Source organism: Camelus dromedarius, chromosome 5 (genome assembly GCF_036321535.1).
Source record: "Camelus dromedarius isolate mCamDro1 chromosome 5, mCamDro1.pat, whole genome shotgun sequence".
In the NCBI taxonomy this organism is placed as follows: Eukaryota; Metazoa; Chordata; class Mammalia; order Artiodactyla; family Camelidae; genus Camelus; species Camelus dromedarius.
Genome location: NC_087440.1, coordinates 2,221,286 through 2,243,633, shown reverse-complemented (window position 1 = coordinate 2,243,633; position 22,348 = coordinate 2,221,286). Strand labels below are relative to the sequence as shown.

At 51.5% G+C, this 22,348-nt stretch overlaps 1 protein-coding gene across 9 annotated transcripts in view; it reads left to right on the top strand.

The window, feature by feature from the left end:
• The window catches only part of MEGF11 (multiple EGF like domains 11), a 332,207-nt gene that overhangs the window by 189,962 nt on the left and 119,897 nt on the right, over positions 1-22,348 (top strand). The gene's annotated exons all lie outside the window — the stretch shown is intronic.

The following is a 22,348-nucleotide window of genomic DNA, read 5'->3' as shown; positions in this document are numbered from 1 at the left end:
TACATGGACATACATATATTGGTTTTCATGCTCTTTTTCACCGTGAGCTGCTGCGAGATACCGAATATAGCTCTTTGTGCCATGCATCCTATGTTTTTTTAAATAGCACTGAACTTCTCTTCCCATGGTATATAATCTACACGTTTATTGTATTCATTCTTTGTCTCCTGCTAGAAAAGAAGCTCTGTGAGGGCAGGGATTTGTGTCTGTCTGGTTCCTTGAGGAGCATGCGTGTAGCTGGTGCTCAATTAATATCAGTTGAGTAAATGAATTAAATCCTGTTTCACCTGCTAAAAATCCTCCAGTGGCTCCTCATTGTCCCTAAAGAAAAACCCAAACTCTCTGCGCTGACAAGACCTGGCCCTGAGCTGCCTCTCCAAACCCTCCCTCCTCGCCCCTGCAGGCTGTGAGTCAGTCACCCTGGCCTCCTGCTGTCCCCCAAGCCTGGCAGGGCTCTTCCTGCCCTGCGGCCTTTGCTTGCTGAGCTCCCTTGGTCTGCAGAGCTGGCTCCCTCGATTCCTCAGGTATCAGATGTCACCTTCCCAGGGAGGCTTCCCAGACCACCTGACCGAATGGAGGCTTCAGCACTCCAGCCCCATGCACAGGGCCCCTCACTCCGTACCCAGGCCCTGAGCAGGTTACAGGTTTGCTGTCTGTCTGTCCTGCAGACTGCAAGCCACTGAGGGGCCTTCATCCGTGTACCCTCAGTGTCTGGAACAATGCCGTACACTGAAGAAATGTGGGAATGAATGAATGAATGAGTCTGAGGCTGAGATGCTGTTAGTGAAGTCTTCCCACTCTGGGAAGGGCAGGGATTGGGGAGTGTTAGGGGGAGGGGACAATGTGGCAGAGAAGCAGCTTTGGCCTGGATGCCTGGGGATAGCCTGGAATGACTCCCTTCACCTCCCTGGGCCTGAGTCTTCTCTGCAATCGGGGTACAGCTGCGGGTTCCCTGGTCCTCTGAGCACAGTCAGGGCTTAACCCTTTGGCTCCACCCCCAGGTTTGAGAAGTGGGGGTGAGAGACAGCCTTTAGTTATCACAATTCAGTGACGTGCCTCCAAGTCACATCCTTTAGTCTCTCCTGAGGCCGCAGTTACTGCTCCAGCTTCCGCCCACTTTCTGGGCTCCTCGTCTTCTGCTAACTCTGGCCCTGGTGGCGGGGTGAGGGGCTCCCTGCTTCTTCCAGTCCCCCGTCCAGTCCCGGCCTCCCCCAGGGGGCCTGAGAGCCATTACCATGGACCCTGGGCATCAGCAATGGGCTTGCCCAAGCTAGATGCAAGCCAGCCACCAACTGCCACAGGCCCTGGCTCCAGGGACTCTCTCTCCGTCTCCCTGGGCCCTTGTCTCTGTGTATCTGTTGTCAGTTCCTCTCATAATTCCTAGGTCTTGGTCCACATTCAGCTCAACCCCATGTCTTTACTGGTCACTTGCTGCGCTGGGCACCAGGGGACACTAAGGTCGACAGGTGTGGGCTCACAGTCTGGACAGAAGGACAGACAGGCCCAGGCAGGAAGCGGGGACACTTGGGAGCAACAAGTGCCTTGGGGGTGGAGATGGGTCTTCGAGGGAAGAGACTGTGGTCAGGTTGGGGGCCTTGAGGGCTATGAAAAAAGGTTTTGGAAGAGAGTTTTCTCTCTTCTAACTTTCTGCTTTCCTCTCTCCTTCCATTTGTTTTGTGAGTAGCTTTTGCCTTGTGTCTGTCTCTCTGTCCTCTCTCTCCCTGTCCCTCATCTCTCTGTCCCCATCCCTGTCTCTCTGACCCCTTGACCTTCAGTCCTTCCCCCATCTCCCTGCCACCATCTCTTTCCTCACCACCCCCAGTCCACATCCCCGTCTCCCTGTTCCGCTTTCCCCTGCCTCATCTCCTCGTCCCCATCCTCCATCTCTCTGTCCTCCATCCCTCTTTTTGTCCCTCCCTTGTCCCCCCTGCCCTGTTTCTCTGTCCCCCTGCCTTTGTGCCAGGTTCCAGAATTCAAATATGTGTTGATACCGCCATCTGCCTCTCCCCAGGCTCCTGCTCAGATCCTGGCCTGTCCTTCCCTGCTGCCCAGCATCCCAAGAACCCGAGCAGGGAGGTGTGGCTGCTTTTTGAACAAGAGCGCAGACCTGCCTTAGTTTCTAGCTTGTTTGTTTTACTATAATTAGGCAAATACATCAGCACATTAGCTCCCTGCTTGAGAGCCTGGCTCCTAGAAGGCGCGGCTCTGTCTTACACACGGAGCGGGCAGGGGAGTCCCCGGGCGTCCGGGATGTGTCCCCAGCATTTCTCAGAGGCTGGCAGGCCAGCGCATCCTCTCCCGGGCCTGACAGATGGGAATCCCCGGACCTCTGCTTCTCCCTGCCCTCCATTCCTGAGCCTGCACAGGTCGTGTTTTTCCAGCTTTAAGAGCTTGGGGCAAGTGGTTTGCTAGGCCTGTGGGCTCTCTGGGACTGGGCGGCAAGGCAGCGAGGGGCTCCACTGAGCCAGAAGCAAGTGGAGCATGAGGGCAGCAGGTGTTGCTCATTAAGCCGCATTCCTGCCATTCCTGGTGTCCCCACCTGGACTGGGGCCCAACACAGCAGCCCTGAGCCCCTGTCCCGTGTGCCCAGGACCATTAAAACCCAATTAGCAGAAAGAGGACCTGCTGAGCAGGGAACTATCCTCCTGTGCAGGAATGCCAGGGGCTAAGAGAAGGGGCAGCGGGGTTCTAATGAGGCTGGCAGGACTCTCAGCCAGATAAAGTGGTGCCCGGGAGCAGCAAAGACTTGGGTTAGAGCTGGGGGAGGACTTCCACGTGGTGAGGATGGTGGGGACCAGCACAGCATAGCCTGGGTTTACCTGGCAGTGCCCCCGAGTCACACCCTCCCACCGGTCTTCCGTGTGAGTTAAGGGGCTTAGACAGATGGTTTCTAAAGGGGGCCAGGTCCAGAGCAGTCTCCTCCGAGGTAACCAAGGGTGATGTTGGAAATATGTGTGTGTGAGGAGGAGGTGCTGACCCACCCACCCCCACACTCCAGGCTTTAATTGCTCAGTGGCTGGGAGCCCTAAAGAAGGAGGTCCCAGTGAGGGGGCTGGGATGGCTGGGGCAGGAGGGAGAGCGCTCAAGGGCTCACAAAAATGGCTTTTTACCAACTAGTATGGAAATAGTTCAGGGAGAAGGGTACATAGGTCAGTGGTAGAATGCATGCCTAGCATACGCAAGGTCCTGGGTTCAATTCCCAGTACCTCTGTTTAAATAAATAAATAACCCTAAATTACCTCCCACCCATTAAAAAAAATGTTTAAAAAAAGAAATATTTCAGGATTTTAGCAATTGGCATAGACATACCAATGTGTCCCACATTTAACTGATGGAGGCAGCACCCTCTCCTTCTCTTCCCTGAAAGAGGGGTGGGAGTTGCACTGGAATGGGGGGCCACCCCTAGAAGGAGGGGACAGGACGCAGTGACCTCCTGATGCCTTCCTTCTGCAGAGAGGGGATATGGCTGGGCACCCAGAGGCCATTTTCATCCCCTCCTCAGGGCCTCTGGAGCTGTGGAAGAGGTCAGAAGTTTGGGGGGAGGTATATCTGGGGTGTCCCCGCCCTGCAAACCTTGTCCCAAATCTGCGCCTGCCTCGCGGGCACTGCCCACCCCTCCAGCCCAGCCCAGCGCTGCTCCCCACACACCTCCAGGGATGCTTCCAGTGACTCCCCAGACTGCTTCGTCAGCTCCTGGCTTGTCTCACCTAAGTAGGCCTCTTGGATTTATTAGCTCTGGGGGTGGAAAGAAAACAGCTTCTCAAAGAAGTGCGCTTACTGCCACATTTCCAACTTCCAGGCTTGATTGAAACGGTAGTTAAAACACTTTAAGGCTCTTAGGTAAAGTTGCATTTTCCTTCCGCGCGGCCTGTATTCTGATATTATCCATTTATTGTGGTCGCCCTGTTGTGTCGCTGAGAGGCCGTGCTTTATCGAGAGCCGTCAGCCCGTCTTGCGGGGCTGTGGCCCCGGCTTCCATCTGTGAGCCCACTCATCGAAGCCGCCAAGAAGAAGAAAAGTCACGGAGTAACTGCATTTTAATTAAGCCTCAGCGTGCACCCCATGGTGGAGATGTTCATATGAAAGAATCCTTTTTACTTTGCGGGAAGTTGGGATATGTGTTCCCCGTGTCGGTTTTATATTCCTTTTGCGTGGCAATTAGTATTTAACTCCTGCGAAATAAAGCTGCCATCTGATACCGTTTTTACGGCCCGGTATTAAAGTAACTGTTTCCGATAAACTCTTGTAATAAAGTATTGAGGAGACCCTCTGCTGGAAGCGGGTTTAATTCAGGTATTAATTCCGCTCAAGGAGCCGAGCCCCAACAAGTCTTTTTCTCCTAGTTCATTCCATGTTTCATGATGACACATCAATGAGCCTAAACATAATTATAATAACCGAGGAGAGAGACTACGATGTGTTTAAGGGATGGGGGACTTGGCCCGCCTTTCATCCCTCCCATAAAGGTATTTCCAATTAGCGTGACTGCTCGGGAATTACGGCGCCTATAACTTGGCCTTCATCCGCTTCCATCACCTCCAGCCCGAGCATGTCCTTGACGTAATAGAGAAGGTGAAAACAGCGCGTTGCAGTCACTGGCGGGAGCCCAGCTCTACCTGATACCAACGGTATTTAACTGGGAGACCTAATTTGAATTTACAAGTGATTACAAGCTGTCCTGTGGGACTCCGCTTACCGACGAATTCTCAAATAAGTTGCAGAACAGTGACGAATTAACTTGTTGCGCTGTCAAAATCAATTCCCGTGGAAGACAGCTTAACTTCCCGGCCCGTTCTCAGGACCCGTCCGCTGCCCTGGGCCCTGCGAGAGACCCGCCCCAGCCTCTGTCACCTCGGGCCTCCCCTCCCCTCCTCCCACCAGCACCTCACACCTTGTTTCACTCAAAGTCTCCAGATTGAATTTGGGGAAGTGATTTCTCAAGAGCAGAGAGTGGGGAAAGGGAAGGGAGAGGCAGCCTGACATACCGTCCCCGCCTTGAAATGCCGTTCTCCCCGGTGAAGGCTGGGGGAGATTGATTCTAGCTGGGGCTTTAAGGAAGATAAACATCTGAAGGCCCCCAGATCTTTACTCCGCAGCATTGAATGGAAGGTGCAATTTATAAATGTTCCCTTAATATTTCTGAAACAGATTGGCCAGTAATTTATAGACTGCAACACTGAGGACTGAATTAATTTTCCCAGGGAGAAAAGTCTGCCTGCATCTTGTCGAGAGCCGTTCCCTGCATCTCCGAGTAGAATTAGAGAGTAATTAGGTGAGAAGGGGCCGTGGCGGTAATAAATTCCACCGTCTCTGTGGCCCGTGTGTGGAAACTGAGGCCTGAAGTCACAGAGTAAGTTCCTGGCGGAGTCGGGTCTGGAGACCCAGTCTTCTAAGTCCTTGGTGGGTTCTTTGTTTTGTCCCCCTTAGTGGAGAGTGACGTCTCCTTATGGAACTTATCTTTCTGTATCACTGGCACCTGCAGCCTCACAACCTTGAGGGGTCCTGCTTACTTCTCCAGCTTTTATTTCCTTTCTTCTAGGCAGATAAAGGCTTCTTGACCTGAATTAGGAGTTGTAGGCTTAATGCTCAAGATTGGGGCAGGCTAAGGGTCTTGTCTGCATGGCTGTCCACCTGTGTCTGTGAGGTTCACGTGGGCAGGGAACTGATGTCTACTGAGGTGAGTATCTGCTGTGTGTCAGGGGCAGATCTGGGCACTGGGGCTCCATTATCTTGTTCATAATCTTCACAACAACCTTGAGTCGAGTAGTTATTTTGATCTCCCATTTTACAGATGGGAAGAATGAGGCTCAGAAGGTTAAATCCTGCTCCCTCTTCCCACCCCTCCCTACCTCCTCCTCAGCTCTTCCTCCTTCTCCCCAGGCCCAGAACAGCAAAAAAAAAAAAAAAAAAAAAAAAAAGAAAAAGAAAGAAAGAGATCAGAGACTCCCAGTGATTGAGAGGATTCATTGGGGCATTAGCTAGACCAGAGCTTCTCACGTTGTAACGGGCACATGAATCACCCAGGGATCTTGATAAAATGCAGGTTCTGATTTCGTAGCTGGGAAGGGGGTGGGATCTGGGGCCTGAAATACTGCATTTCGAACAAGCTCACAAGTGGTGCCAATGCTGCTGGTCTGGGACCACATTTTGAGTCGTAAGGGCCAGGATCACCCTACCAGAGCCATCTGTCTCCGTGGTTTCCAAAGGCCTTTGACCCCATGTCACGAAGTCACACGCTCCTGTAACTGGCAAAGCCTTTTTGGTCATTTAAGTTCATTCTCCTCCTCTGAAATTTGGGGCTTCCTTTTTTTTTTTTATCATGAGCAGTCTCTGGGAATCCCCTCTCAGAGATTTCCCAAATCATACTGAGGCTGTTCTGTATTTAAAACCTAAGCAGGGTGGCCACTGGTAAGGCTTCTCACCATTGTGATTTAATAACTAGAGCTGAACAGCAAATCGGTCCCTTAAGTTTACTTGAATCTTGAATCACCGAGCTTGCTTCAGGAGCAAGATATTTACTGTGAAAACCGAGTTGAGACTAGAATGTTACCAAACATTATAAACAGCACTGGGTTTATTTTCCAATTGCTCCGTACTCTGCGATGAGAAAGGAAACTCACAGAGCATCGGAATCCAAGAGGCTGGTTCTTTTCTCCCCTTGCACCAGCAGCACAAATACAACGCTGCTGAATAGGACACCCTCATGCAATTATGTTGTGGAGCACGTCTGTGGATCTCCTTGTGCATGACATTTACGAAGAAAAACACTTGCAAATTAAATGTTTGATTAACATTACGTCTTTTACAGTCTAAAATGGGTGAGCGTAATTGAAAGCTACGTTAGCTAAAGAATATGAACTTTGTAGGAGCTTTATTCCGGGCTTGTGAATCTCAGTGGTTTTATTGAATCCTTAGTGCCATCGACCCAGAGTATTTCTACACCATGTTTTGTGAAATAATCTAAAGGTGCAGGAGTTTGCAACCCATCAGAGGAAGATCTGAGCATGACTTTTGTCCAGGGGCGACAAGCAGTTCATGCTGGAATTTAGGGTGTGTTTTATCAAGACGGAGTGCGGGAAATGTACTCTTTCTTGAGTGCGAGGGATGGTTATCCAGTTACTCAGGTTCTACGTCTATACCCACCACTTATCCAGATTCTGTGTCTACACCAGCAACCTCACCTGCTTTCACTGCCTGCTTCTAGAGAACAACCTCTTTTGCAGTCTCAGGGTAGAGACACACACTTTCTGGACTGGTCCCTTCTTCCCTTTTATAGTTCATCCTCTTCTCTTCTCCTTTTTATTTTCCTTCCATCTTCCCCAACCACTCCCATAAACCTGGCTAGGCCTGACGTTTGAGGCCATCAAATCTCTTAAGTTGGTTCCCTATCAAGGCTGCTCTTCAGTGACTGTGCTTCAAGTGAAAATTTTATAAAGTAGGGGGAAGCCCTGGTTGTATCATTTGGACGTTCTTATATTGAGGTGTTTAAAAGAACGCACCTGAAACCCGTGTGTTCATTTGTTCACGCCCTCACCATCTCCCAGGCTGCTTGCTTTGCCCAGGCCAAGAGAGAAATCTTCAACCAGAGGGCCCTGAAGTGACTTTTAAAGATGGAGTTCAGGTTTGTCCAGCCAGGAAGCTGAAGTCGGGGGGTTGGGGGGGTGGGCATTCCAGGCAGTGGGAACAGCACATGCAAAGGCCTGGAGTTGGAGAAGGGCCCAGCAAGTCTGGGAAATGTTGACGAGTCAACAATGTTGACGAGTGTGGAAGGGGCCCAGGGCCAGAGCTAGAGGGCCCTCTTCAGATCAGACTGTGAGGGGCACTCACAAAGGAGCCCACAGAGAGTTTTAAACCAGGAGAGGTTTGTGGGTTCAAGATCCATGGGTGGCTGGAGGGTGGTCTGGACCACAGTCCGGTGGGCAGGGGCTGAGTGGGAGCTACTGCATCAGCCCACCAGGCAGGTATACTGGAGACAGGGCCAGGCCGGGTGACACTGCCAGGGAGCCTGCTGAGAACTAAGCAGAGCTGGGAGCTGAGGACCAAGAGGAACAGGGACACTGACCAGGAGGGGAGGCCTAGCGAGAGAAAGGCAAAGGTCCCAGGAGGAGAGCAGAGATGCGAGGGTAGCTGAGGGCCCCTCCACTGGGATGGAGATGGGTCACTGAGAGGTTTCCGGGCTCCCAGAACGTCTGGGCCCATATCCCCATCAGTGGGAGCCTGGGCCTTGAGGGTAGCAGATAAAATGCCACCAAAGGCAGAGTGGCCACTGACCACCAGCAACGCTGGGGAGCTTAGAAACACCACTGCTGAGTTGGGGAACTAAATAACTGGGGTCGTGGTCATAAAAACACCATTCTCCCATGTATATATACTATACTTTTAGGTCTATCTGAGCCACGTGACCTTGGCAAGGGCCAGGGGTTATGATTACTGTTGTTGTTGTTAGTAACACCATGGGAAATCTAAGGCAGGTTGACTCGACTAAAGTCACAGTAAAGGAAGGATGCAGTATTGAAACCTGCATCTTCTCCTAGTCTAGTGTATTTAATGTGCACAGATATCAGGACTCCTTTGAGCACTTGTTCTGTCTGGCTCTATGCTGAGTGAGTTGTAGGGGAACATAAAGGATGTGAAAAATCCTTGCCCTAAGGAAGCTCATCGTCTTGATGAAAAGACAAGGTCACCTCAAGAAGGTAGCAGACAATTGCAAGAATGTATTCATTTATCACCCACCCAATTCACCGAGCCACCCGCTACCCTTCCACGCACCCACCCCTCCATCCTCAGTCTATGTACCCATCCATCCATCCATTAACTCATCCATCTACCCACCCATCTACTCACCCATCTATGCCTTCACCCACCTGCCCACCCATCAACCCACTCATCCATCTTCTACCATCCATCCATCCATCCATTTAGCATAATTTATAATTATAAATTGGGTTACCCCAATTATAAATTGGGAGCAGGTTCTTCCAACTCTTGCTGGATATTAGAACCATGTAGGCATTAAAAATTACCAATGCCCAGGCCCCAGAGATTCTGATTTCTTTGGTCCAGGTGTGGCTGGGCTTTGGCATTTTTTAAAACCTCCCTAGGGATTCCAGTATGTAGCCTGAGATGAGGACCCTCTCAAGTGGTTTAGCAGTTCAAAAATGAGAGGGCCGGTGAAGCCTGGGATATACAGTGCACTTCAGAGCTGGAAAGGGCCTAGAAGCCCTCTGATGCAGCCACCCATTTTAAAGATAAGGAAAACTGAGTCCCATTGAGGAGAAGCCTGGTTAACGTGAAGTCAGGACTTGGCCCCTCAATAGGTCAAGGTACCTTCTCCACCCCTTCTCTGCTAGCAGTCAGGGAAAGCATTGAGGAGGCATGATTTGCACTGGGCTTTGAAGAATGGGTAGGCTTGAGATAGACGAAGGAAAGGCTTTTCAAGTAGGAATAGCAGGTCCATGTCCAAGGATGAGTGCCAGGAATGAGGGTGGGAAATGAGATGGGAACCTTTGGGTGCTCTGAGGGCTCTTTCAATGCACAAAACAAACCTCTTCCCAAACCCCAAGCATCCCTTCTGAGGAGCACCCTGACTTGGGCCCACCCCTTCTTCCCTTTGGGGCAGGGAACCAGGACCACTGGGCTGCACACCGTGTCGCTGTCACAATCCACCATGGATTCTGCTGTTCTCAGAGCAGATGCGGTGCCCCCAGGCCCCTTGGCTGTGCAGCCTCACCTGGAGAGCAGTGAGGAGAGCCCAGCCTGATGCAGGGAGGAAATTTAAACAATTGCTTGGCTCTGATTAAGAAGGGTAATAATGGCTCTCTTTGAGAAACAGCATTAACGCGGAAGTGGGGATGACGGATGCCGGCCCCCCACCCCCGCCCGCATAAATCTCACCTGGGCGCCTTTGTTGCTTCCTTATGATGCATGTATGAGATAAATTCTCCAAATCTATTTTTGTGCCGTTGCCAGCAGCCTGCTGATGGAGTAAATAAGAGTTATGGCCACCATAATGGCATCACTTATGAGGGGGCTAAAAAAAAAAAAAGCAAACATGTCCACACAGTTCGTATAAATCTATTATAAATGTGGGCTCAATCTCCCCGGGAAGTTCTGCTAGACTGCACAGCGTCCTCGCTGTCCCTGGAGTCCCGTGAGTGACTCAGCAGGCAGGTGCCAGAGAGGGCCGCAGGTGGCCCCAAATGACCAATGGTTCCATCTCTGTTGCTTCCGTCCCTCCGAGTTCTAAGCCCTGGTCAGCCACGAGAGGACGAGCCACCAGGGCCACAGGGCCATGCCCTGGAAGCTCCAGTCCCAAAAGGTGGAGTGGTTGCCAGCAGTGCCTTCATCCCGCGGCTCTGGGACCTGGCTGACCTGAGGAGGGCGGGGCGGACTCTCATCTGCTAGGCCAGGCCTGAAGACCCCTTTGAGAAAGGGCTGGCTGGGGATAAGCCGACCCGCATCATCCTTCTGTGTCTTTTCCTCCTGGATGGAGCTGAGTGAGGCTTCTCTGTGGGAAAAGGCGTCTTGGACCTGGCAGGTCTAGGATGGGTCAGGTCTGAGTCACCTCCTGAAAGTAGGGGGGTCCATGGCTTCCTATCCCAGTCTCTTTGGGGAGAAGCAGCTTGTTCTGCCTGGGGGATGGAAAGCAGCGAGACTCAGGACCTTCCCAGGTCTGGTGCCTCTCCTCCTGGTCCTCTGCTTCTCCAGCTGCGGCCTCAGTTTCTTCATCTGCAAAATGGGGACAGTGACAATAATGCAGTAATAGGTGCTGATTTGCGGGGTTGTTGTGAGATCTGCGTGAGATGATGCAGCTGAAAGTACCTGGCGTGCGTTCAAGTGCTGAGAGACGTAGGATGTGTTACAGTTCCTGTCCTTCAGGGCTCACATCTGTCAGGGAAAGATGCCTGAGGCCTGCTTCTCTGAACTGGAGGTCCTCTTCTCACCCCAAGATAGAATTTAAGGCCCGAGAGGGCAGCGCCAGCCTCATAATGGCCTGGAAATCCCAGCTGAGCACGTATTGGAAAACTTCCAGCCGCTCACCACTTGGGAGGGTTTGTGGACTCACTTCCTCTGGGGATCCGTAAGGACCTGTCACCTAGGTTACTGCCACAGCCTCCTAATTGCTCTCTGTCCTGTCTCTCTGACTTTCTAAGATCTACTATCAGCTGCCAGGGTGGACCTTTTAAAACACTGGGCAGCTCATGCTGTTCTTCCCTGGCATGAGCGGCTCCCTGTTGCACAGTCAGAGCCAAAGCCCCATTGGAGGCATCTGTGGCCCTGCATGATCCTTGCCTACTTCTCCCTACCTTGCCCACTTATCAGCTGCACTGACCTCCTTGCGATCCCCTGCCTGTGGCAGGTCTCTCTTGGGAACCTCAGGACCTTTGCACTGGCTGTTCCCACTGCCTCGATGTGACTCACTCCTTGCCACTTCATGTCTCTGCTGAAAGCCTCAGGCGAGGCTTTTCCTGACCTCTGTATTTAAAGTGCACATCTCCCACCCCGACACTCTCTCCTCCTTCCCTGCTGTATTGTTCTCCTAAGCACATGGCACAGTTGACATTCCACATACTGCATTTACTTTCTTGGTTTGTCCTCTGTCTTCTCCACTACAGTGTAGGCTCCCCATCCTCAGTCTATTCTCTGCTGCATCCTTCTTGCCTAGAACAGTGCCCAGTGCGTAATAAGCCCTTAGTAAATGTTAGTTGCTTGAATGGATTTGTGGATGGGTGGATGGAGAATTAAAGACCTAGAGAAGCCCTGGCTAGGCTAGAGGAAGCTGACCATACTGTCCAGGGGGAAGAGGGCTGGACACAGTAACCGCTGGAAAGCACGATCTGACCCGGGAAGAGGTGGGTTCTTGGCCAGAGGCAGGCAGGGGAAAGGACCTTGATCTTACAGTCTCTTAGATGGTGAGAGAGTGAAGCCTCTGGCCCATCCCAGATCTGTGTTATACTTTCTGCCTAGTTCTCTTCTGGTACGGACCAGAACTGTGGAGAGGGTGTAAGAATGCACAGAGAGCTGCGTCTGAAAACCACACGTATAATAATTCCCACAGTCTGCGGCATTCACTTTTCCAGGAAGCCAACAAACCTGTTAAAATGCAGCTCAACCTCCACCCTGTAAAGTATGCAAATGGCACAGGGCAGGGGGAACCCATCCACGGGCCCTGAGCCCCCATTAAAAAAACATTGCCTCCCTCGCCGCAGCACTTGGCTTGCAGATTCTAAATGTCAATAGTTCCCCCAGTGAAGGCAGGCAGAAGGTTGAAAGGTTAGCCGTCTTTGGAAGCTAATTGCCGTTGGTAAATTGGAACTATCAACACACCATCCCTTCTCCTTGGCCACCTCTCCTCCAACCCCGACCCTTTCCCTGGCCCAGGGGCCCCAGGGACAATACCATTTGAAACCCAGAGTGTGAAGCTTGAATAGTCTTTCTGTGATGAGGAAGATAATGGTGTGGTTTGCAGCCAGTCTGGAAAATAACAGCCAGTCCTGAAGTCAACACTTACTGGGTCCAAAGGCAGGGGTGACTGTGGCTCATGCCTCTGGTTTGTGGGACCGAGGTCCGTGGAGGGTGGGGCATGCTGTGCGGGCACATGGCTGCCTCCCCTAGAAATGCCCCCCCGGACCCTCAGCTCTCTTCTGCAGCCCTCTCTCCTGTTGCAAGAAAAGCCCCTGTTGTCTCTCCTGGGAGGAGAGAGAGCAGGGCCGAGGCTCATCAGAGCACCTCATCTTCCCTGACTGTAAAATGGGGATGATGAGAAAATGCTCTTCACAGGGCTGCTTTGAGGGCTGAAGAAGATAAGGCTTGAAGGATGCTCACCCCAGGAACATTCGCAAGTGATAGAAATTAGGATCTTGTCGGTTAGTCCTGGTCCTGCCTAGAACTTACAATATCATTTATGGGGCATATTAGCCTCCTGTAGTCTCGCTTGCCCACCTGGGACCTTAGGATGGCCAGGGTATCTCCCACCTGTGTGCCACCCACCAGGGTGACAGGGCGGACCGGACGGTGAGTCCATCAGCCAGCAGAGGCCAGGCACTGGGTGTCAGTGGTCCAGCCTCAGATGTTTTCCATGCATCACCTCCTTTGACCATTGTCACAGTGAACCATGGGGCAGGTGTTATGAGGGGAGAAGGGACACTGAGGCTTAGAAGCAGATTTGTCCCTGGTCACCTGGCTGCCAAGCGCAGCAGAGCCCCAGGCTGCAGAGAGAAGCCGTCTCTCCCTTGTTGAAATCGACACAGATGGCTGTCTCTCCTTTTCTTGGAACCTCCCAGAGAAGGGCACCTTCCATGTATCCCGTTGGTGATGCCATGAAGGACCTGGGAGGGTGTGTAGACTGAGGAGGTCTCCCCCACTGAGCCTGCAGCCCCGAGGACGCCCTGCAGGGCGGGCAGCCTGGCTGGCATCATGCGGAAGCTACACCGCTGGGACTCTCCCGGGCTCGCTGGGTTTCCTCCCTGCTCTCCGCTCCTCTTGATCTCATCTTTTCAGTCTCACTGGCAGTTGGGATGCAGCTTGTGGACCAGGGGTAAAGGAATCTAAAATGGAGAGGATGTGAAAGGACCCAAAGAAGATGTCTGTTCTAAATACTGGGGAGTATTCTCTGCGGAGTGAGGTGGGCCATTAACAGGTCATCCTAGCGACCGGTGAGCCAGTGTTTATCATGCCCCAGGGCTGTGCATGCTCAGATTCCCTTCCATCCTTAAAACCAGCCCGCGAGGAGGGTACAGACAGTTTTGCAGATGAGGAAACCAAAGCTCAGAGAAAATGGACTTGCCTAGATAGCAAATGAGGAAAGAACACAGGTTCAGAGGTGCTTAGCAACTGACTCAAGGTCACACAGTGAGTACAGTGCAGAGCTGGGTTGCAAATCCAGTTTTATCTGTTGGGAAAAAAAAAAAACCACTCTTTGTTATGCCACATGGTAAACAGCTGCACACGGCTGTTTAAATCCCTGCTCTGTCATCAGGCAGTTGGAGAGGTCCTAACTGAACCCTTCCTCTGCGGGCAGGGTTTTTGCCTCCTAGGTGCCTCCTTTGAAGGGCACAGGGTTAGCACAACACCCTGCATGGCTCTCTTTGGACCCAGCATCTTGGAATCTGCTGAGCCGAGAGTCAAATGAACTTGGAGAGGCACTGAAATCCACATTCATTGACTTAGTGCATTCACTGATGGCGTCACCTGCAGAGGGACTCGGGAGGAAGACCCTCCCTACCTCGTTTTCCCCATTCCTGGCAGGTGACGGTGGTCTGTCGGGGATGGAGTTAGTTGGCTGATCATATGCCTCTGTGAGCTTTGGGCAGAGTGGACCAGGCAGAAGTGAGGGAAAGGCATTTTGGTGGAGGGAACAGCCTGGGCAAAGAGAGGGAGGCGAGCAAGTGCCTAACCCCTGAGTTGGCGAAGCCGGATGGGGGCAGGTGGGGCGGGCGAGGGGCTGCCTGCTAGCATTTCTCCACTGCTGCTCCAGCTGTCTCTTTAGAAGTGGGCGCGGTGTGCGCACCAAATGAACAGATCCCTTAAGAGCAAAGCAAACAAGGAAGCCCCACGACCCTGACACTCAGGCTTAGCCAAGAGCAGAGGCCCACTGCTCACGGCAGCTGCAGGTCATCCGTGGGGTCTTAGCGGTGCCCATCCAAAGCGTCCGACTGTCCTCCCACATCTGCTCCAGGGGGCTCTTCAGAGAGCCTGACCGCCAAGCCCGCTGTGCGACCCACGCACTGCAGGCGAAATGCCCACCTTCTAGAAATAGGGCTGCCTATGCCCAGATGGGCCCCGCTCTGTTAGATCAGGAACTTCCAAAGGTAATCTGAGGTGTGTGGGTATTTGGGATAGTGGGGGTGTGTGTGGAGGTGTGGGGGGATAGGAGGCAAGCTGGAGGGAAGGAGAGAAAGAAAATCAGACAAGAGAGGAAGTGGAGAGCTAGCTCCTTGCCGTGTGACCCGGAGCAGGTCACTTTATCTTTCCAAGCCCCAGCTGCCACAAATGCCAGATGAGGATATGATCATGTTACCATGCAGGGTTGTGGTAAGGCTCTAATGAGATCACGGTGGGGAAAGGGCTTTGCAAACTGTAAAGCACTGTGCCCACACGAAGCATTGTTTTGGTTAAAAGAAGAAGGGAGCCAGAGGATTTGCCAGAATCACACCTACTCTTCTGTGCTTCCGTCAGAGGTGACACATGTCAGTCCCCTCACAGCCCACTGGCCAGGACTAGTCTCATGGTCCCTCCTGGCTACAGGGGGCTGGTAAATGTGGCAAAGCACGTGGATATCGGGCGGGTGTTAATGTCTGCTATGGAGCTGAGATGCCAAGCCAAGGAACCCTGAATCAGAGGCAGCTTGTGCAGAGGAGGTTTCAAGTCGTGGGTGGGTAAGGTGACCCTGGAGCCAAGCGCCTTGAGTGGACAAGCAAGGAACAGAGGCTCCCCACTCCTCCACTGTCTTCTGCCAGGCCTGAAATCCTGTGGTGCAGGACCCTTGTTCAAAAGCCTGGCTGCATTCTACAGCCGCAGGGCTCCAGGCGCAGATGGATGGGTGAGGGAGGAGGGGTGGGATGGGGGGGCCCCCACACTGTGGCAAGCCCCTGTGCCATGGAAGCCTCGGTTGAGTTCGTGGAGCCACCGAATTGGAGCTTCCAGGATTGCTGTCTCATTCCATGAAGGCCGCCTGTCCTGGAAAGCTGCCTGGACCACAGCAGACTTTGTATGAGCAAAATATAAATCTTTGTGTTAATCCTCTTAGAGCTGAGGCCTGTTTGTTATAGTAGCATGACCCAGACTCTCCCGACATATGCCTCCTCATTCTGCACTGTTTGGGCTTCATGATTCAGACTGTCCCCTCTGTAGGGCACTCCTGTTAAGACCTTCCTCCAGGTCCACATTCTGTGGAAACAAGCCTCCCAGTTAACACACCACCCCTCCAATCTCCTCATCTTCCAGGTTAATTTCTAAGAACACGTAGCGCCTAATGCAAGTGTAAGAGAACTTTTCAGCAGCCATTTAATCATGCAGTACTTTCTGGGGCACAGGCTTTGTGTGTGGGGGGCATCAGGGCTATGAGTATGTACACTCTCTTTCTGCCTTGAAGTTCACAGTGTAGACAGGAGCATGGAGAGAATACACTGTGATGATGGATGGATGGATGGATGGACGGATGATAGCTGGCTGGATGGATGATGGCTGGAAGGATGATAGATGGGTGGGTAAATGGATGATAGCTGGATGGATGGATGGGTGGGTGGACGGGTAATAGCTGGATGGATGGATGGATGATAGCTGGATGGATGGATGAGTGGGTGGATGATAGTTGGATGGGTGGATGGATGGATGGATGGGTGGGTGGATGGGTGGACGATGGTTGGAGGCATGATGCGTGGATGGGTGGGTGGGTGATAACTGGATAGATGGATGGGTGGATGATGGGTGCGTGGATGCATGTATCACGGAGCGATGGATGAAACGATCATTGATTCAGTGCCTATTATGGGCAAGGCCCCTTCTCGTCCACTACCTTCCTTAATGCCAACAACTGCTCTATAAAGTGGGTACTGTTTTCCCAAATTTAGGGGTGGGATTTGAACAGTCTGGGTGATTCTGGAAACCATTTTGTTTCTACATCATCTGTCTGTAACAGAGATGTCTGTATGCTTTGTGTAAGTTCCCCAAGGGTAGACGGTTCCTCTCCTTTCTCACGATAGACGCAGATCCCTGTCTCCTCTGGGAATCAGTCTTAGTACCTTTTCCTCTTCCCGCCTGCCACTGCGCCAATCGCCGCTGGCATCTTCTCTTTTTAACTTTTATTTCTCAAAACTTACAGAATATTTCAAATACATACAAAAGTAGAAGAATAATGTAGTGAATCCTATGTAACCGTTACCCAGCTTCAACAAGTGCCAGCTGCCGGCCACTCTTGTGTCATCTACATCCCCTCCTACCTTCCCCCTCGCCCAGGCATCATATCAGTTTATCTATAAATATTTCAGTATACAGTTTTCTATTTCCGTGTATCTGTCCTCCTCCAGGGCTGGTTTTGGGGTCTTTTTCATCCTTAATCCCCGGTGCTTGGTTGACTAGAAGCTGCTCAGGATGTGTTTGTTGAGTGAATAAGTGACCGAGTCCTGGATGGGGCTATTAGTAGGTACCTGGTGCGTGTGACTGTCCCCAGAGCAGCTCCCAAAGAGTCCTGTTTCTCAGCAGGGCCAGCCCTGCAGCCAGCACTTTCTGGACGGCACGCTCCTTAGATTGCATGTGTGTGAGAACCTTTCAGTGCAGTAATCTGGGACTTTCAGGGTTGCTGATAAGGCCTTCTCAAACATGGCTCCCTTCGTGTCAACATCCCACAGGCTTAATTACATTAGCTGTGCAAACATGCGTGTGAAGGGCCGCTGGGCTGCGTGTCATCTGGTGTTCACGTGGTCTCTGCCCAGATGTCCCTCAGAAGCCCGGCTAGGGCAGCACATGGGGCTGGTTCAGGGCCCTCCTACCCCAGGACGCCCCTGGCAGCCCAGCTGGCCTGGCAGTGCCAGGTCATTTGCATCTGATTTCAGCCCAAGAGGAGTCCAGAGCCAGTCAGCCCTGTGGCCCTGCCGCTTTTCCAACAGAGGCATCGAGGGACAGTTTGACGTGATCAATGGGTTGCCACCTACTATGTGGAGACGGAGGGAGGAAGACCCAGCCTCAGCCTCAAGGAGCTCTCAGTCTGTAGAGCGAGGAAAGTTGTAGAAGACGTTTGCAATGGAAATAGCCATGTACTCACCTCACCCCAGGTGCCTGCAGGCCTCTGCTCCTTCTCTCTGTCTCTGGTTGGCTCCTTGACTCAGAGAAAGGTTGGGACAGCCCCACCTTGGAGTTTTGAGACATTCTTTTTAATGGGCTGAATTGTGTCCCCTCAAAAAAGACACGTTGAAGTCCCCACCTCCAGCGCCTCAGAATGGGACCTCACTTGGAAATATGGTCATTGCAGGTGTAATTACTTAATTACTGGAGTGGATTGGGCCCCTGATCCAATATGATTATAAGTGTCCTTAGAAGAAGCCGGCCACGTGAGACGGAGACACCCAGGGAGAGCTCCTTGGGACGACGAAGGCAGGGATTCAACTGTTGGCAGTTGCAAGCCAAGGGACGCAAAGGACTGCCGGCTGCAGCCAGAATCCAGGACAAGGCAAGGAAGGACCCCTACAGGTTTCAGAGGGAGCGTGGCCCTGCCGACACCTCGGTCCACACTTCTGGCCTCCAGGAGTGGGAGAGAACACATTTCTGTGGTTTTAAGCCACCCTGTGTGTGGTACTTTGTTGCAGCAGCCCTAGGAACCTGGCACATTCGCCCCAGTGCTCTGAGCTCCCCTGGAGCCAAGTCTGTTTCCCAGAGGTTTATCTGAACCGTTTCTGGCTTTGTTTCCCATTTCAGCCTCGACCCGCTCCCCTGGGTAGTGATACATATGCTTTCTCTCCCTTGCATGAGCAAGGACCTCCTTCTATTTGGCTTTGGTTGCCCCCAGGTCCCCCTTTTCCTTAGGGTCTAGGACTTTGTAAGCTGAGCCCTGCTTTAGGGCGTGAGAGGCTGGATGATTTTGTTTTTAAGAGCATGGGCTTGGGTCCCTGCCAACCCTGGTTTGAATCCCAGCTCTGCCACTTCCCTGCTGTGTGACCCTGGGCAAGTTACTTAACTGCTCTGTGCCTCAGTTTTCTCATCTGTAAAATGGAGGTAATAATATTAGTACTTAACTCACAAGGTGGTTAGAAGGCTTAAAGGAATTAATACAGGGATTGGCAAGCTTTTCTATAAAGGGCTGGATAATAAATATTTTAGCCTTTGAAAGCTACATAAAACGTTCCTGTCACAACTACTGAACTTTGTCATTGTAGAGTGAGAGCAGCCACAGACCATATACAAATGAATGGCATGGCTGTGGCTCAATAAAACTTTATCGATAAAAACGATTGGTGGGCCAGATTTTGAATAACATGTCGGAAGAACTGAGTCCAGCACGTAGCACTTCAGCAGTTACAAAACCCTTTCTCATACGTAATTTCATTTGCTCTCAGAGAAACTGTGATCAGGATTGTGGGTATCCCCACTTTACAGACAAGAAAACTGAGGTCCAGAGAAGTTAGCCATCTTGTTCTGTAGGGCACCTGAGTAGAGAGCTTATGTCTTCTCGTCAGTGGCGTGTGCTTCTTCGCCCTCCCAGATGCCAGTGTGTCCTAATAGTCTATTTCTTTCCCAGTGGATCAGTTTACCAAGGCCCTGTTGTGTGCTCAGAGCTGTATTGAGCTTAGAGAAGGAGACCTGGGGAAGTAGGGAAATACTCAAGAGAAGTATTAGTCACACTTCCTGCCTTAATTTTCTGAAAGCTGGATGCTTATTTGTGAATTGGAATAACAAACCTACCCATCTCAGAGTTGTTCTTTCTTCCATGCAGTCGTTCTTGGATTCTTGCTTGTTTTCGTGCATTTATTGATGCCACAGACACGTACTGAGGACCTACTCTGTGCCCAGTAGTGTGCCAGCGGGCAGGGATTCAGTCGAGGACAAACAGGCATAGCATCAAGCAGCCTAGATAGACCCTTTGTGAAAACTGCAAAAAGGCGGCCCTTCCTGGGAGTGGACACAGCTCCGGTGGCAAGTTGAGGGCAGGCTGGATTTCAGCCCCTTTCCCCCTTGGCCAGGCACCTTGAGCAGTGTACAACTCACACAGCTGTACATGGTGTTCCCATCCCCTTGAACTGCAGTGCGGTAGGGGTTTGAGGCATGGAAGTGAGTGATTACAGCAGCAATATGAGTTTCCAAAAGAGATGACTAAGATGCTCTAGGAGGCCTTCAACTTCCCTCCCCGTCCTCCAGCTCCAGGGTCCCCATTTGAAGCTGCCCCCTCTGTGCTCACATAATCAGCCCTCAGCCTAGACCTCCATCACCACCCCCGCCGGAGAGTGCCCGCCTCACCTTGGAGGGCTTGGAGGGGGCACTGTCTGGAGGACTGAGTGTGCATTTGCTGTGAAATATACTTCCCAATGTACCCAATTTGCATTAATGGGTGCCATTAAAAGATAATTATTGTATGAGAAGGAGGCCAGGGAAACACCGGTGGAACATCTGGAATTGTTTTAGAGGCCTGATGGAGAGCATGGCTGAAGGCTCTCCGCAGCCACCACCAGCAGTGAATCCCAGCGCTACAAACCCACTGACACCTGGCGCGGCTCCCAGAAAGCCCTCCCGAACTGCTCCAGGTCACGCTCGCTTCTCTCCCCCTTCTCTCAATTGCTAAGCCATTTATGTTGGTATTTAACTACTCACTGGTTGGCACTAGGAACTGTTTCAACTGGGTTACATTTCTCTCCCCAGCTGGACTGGAAGCCCCTCTGATAACCACATTTGGCATTCTCAGCCATTAAGCCTCAGGGAACATTAAAAGACGGGCAGCCCCAACACCTTAACTGAAACTTGGGAGGGTGTGCCGAGGGGTCGAGATCGGAGAGCTGGCTGTCACCTTGTGCCCACCTGCTGCAGCTCAGAACCCTCAAGCAGACAGCTCAGCCCTGCCCTGTTGGGAGGTACCAGGCTTTGGGACAGTGATGGCTTCCTGGACACTGTGGTCCAGTGGAAACAGCAGGGGGGTTTGAAACTATCGAGACCTGGGTTTAAACTTAAACCCTGACGCAGACTCTTGGGCCACCTATGCAAGCTCAGTGGGGGCCCCTTTTCCCATCTGTAAAATGGGGACAATGCCACCTGCCTTTTGTGTGTGTGTGTGAGAGAGAATGAACTGAAATGAAGAAAATAAAGTATCTAGCTCAGCACTTAGCACATTAGAAACCACAGCACAGGCCCATCCTCTCCCCTCTTCCCAGGCAGGAGGTTGGATTCGTTGGCTAGAGCTCCGTACAAGAAATGGTCCACCCCCCTCCCCCTCTGCGATCCATCCCTGCTCCAAGCAAAGCCCGTCCACTGCCTCTCTCGGAGCGCAGGGTCTCGGGGCTCCCACCCCTGGGGCCTTTCTCCTGCTGGTCTCCTCACCAGAGAGTGAAAGCTTTTCTCCCTTTTCTCCTTCTCACATCTACTCAAGGGAGACGTTTTTCAACGGAATAATGAATCCTGATATTGTTGAAATGATGTCACATGGTAGCCACCTCATTACCTTGTCTAAAGTGGACCCATTTATCATTCATTTCTGATTTAATAGGTCTGAGGTGGAGCCTGAGATTTTGCATTTCCAATGAGCTCGCAGGGGATACCCGTCCCCGCCTGGGGACCACACTTTGAGAACCGTTCCTGTGGACTGCGCCAGCAGATGGCTGGGCCATGAATGAGCTGTTAAGCCAGAAGGTGGTGAAGGGTTAAACCCAGCCTTCCTTGCTCTTTTCATTGCTGTTTTTCCCTCTCTGCTTTGGCTCCAGGTGCTTCACAGCACAATGCCAGGGAGACCCAGGTGATGGGATTAGTGAACTTGGCTCTATTCCCCCATCATCTGTTCTGAGAAACTGCATCATATGGTGCAAAGAACACAGACTTGGAGGCAGAACCTGGGTTCAGCTTGGTATCTGTTCCAGAATGCGTGTGACCTCGAACTGCTAGTAGTTGTGATTAAGCAGTGATAACCTAGCTCATCTGGGCCTCAGTTTTCCCATCTGCAAAATGGAGACAATAATGTTCACTTCGCACATCTCCCATGTTCTTGTAGGATGTGCTTGAAATGGGCTGGTTAAAGTGCCAAACGAAACTATAATCTTCTTGTCTCTCATGTGAAAGAAAAGGAAAGAATGAAAAATGAATTTTGGAGAGAGGGTAATTAGGTTTGTTTGTTCATTTATTTAATGGAGGTACTGGGGATTGAACCCAGGACCTTGTGCATGCTAGGCATGCACTCTATCACTGAGCTGTACCCTCCCCTCAAGAAATGAATTTTAACAACACAAGGATACAAGGCCTTAGCCACAGAGGGGACTTTGTGTGTGTTTGTGTTGAGGGGGGGTCATTCCCTTAAACATCTCCCCATTTTACGGAAGAGAAAACTGAGACTCAGAGGCAGGAAATGACACGCGCATGGTCAAATAGCAAAACCAGAAAAGTCCAGCTGTCCCCTGAGCCCTGCTCTTTCTGCCACAGCAGTGTGTAAACATTCCCCCTTCCCTGTCACCTCATCATTGAAGAAAAACCTGGTTCTTTTAAAAAAAATTTTTTTATTGACGTATAGTTGATTAACAATGTTGTGTTAGTTTCTGGTATACAGCACAGTGATTCAGTCATACGTACGTACGTACGTATATGTCCTTTTTCATAGTCTTTTTCATTATAGACTATTACAAGACATTGAATATAGTTCCCTGTACTGTACAGTAGGACCTTG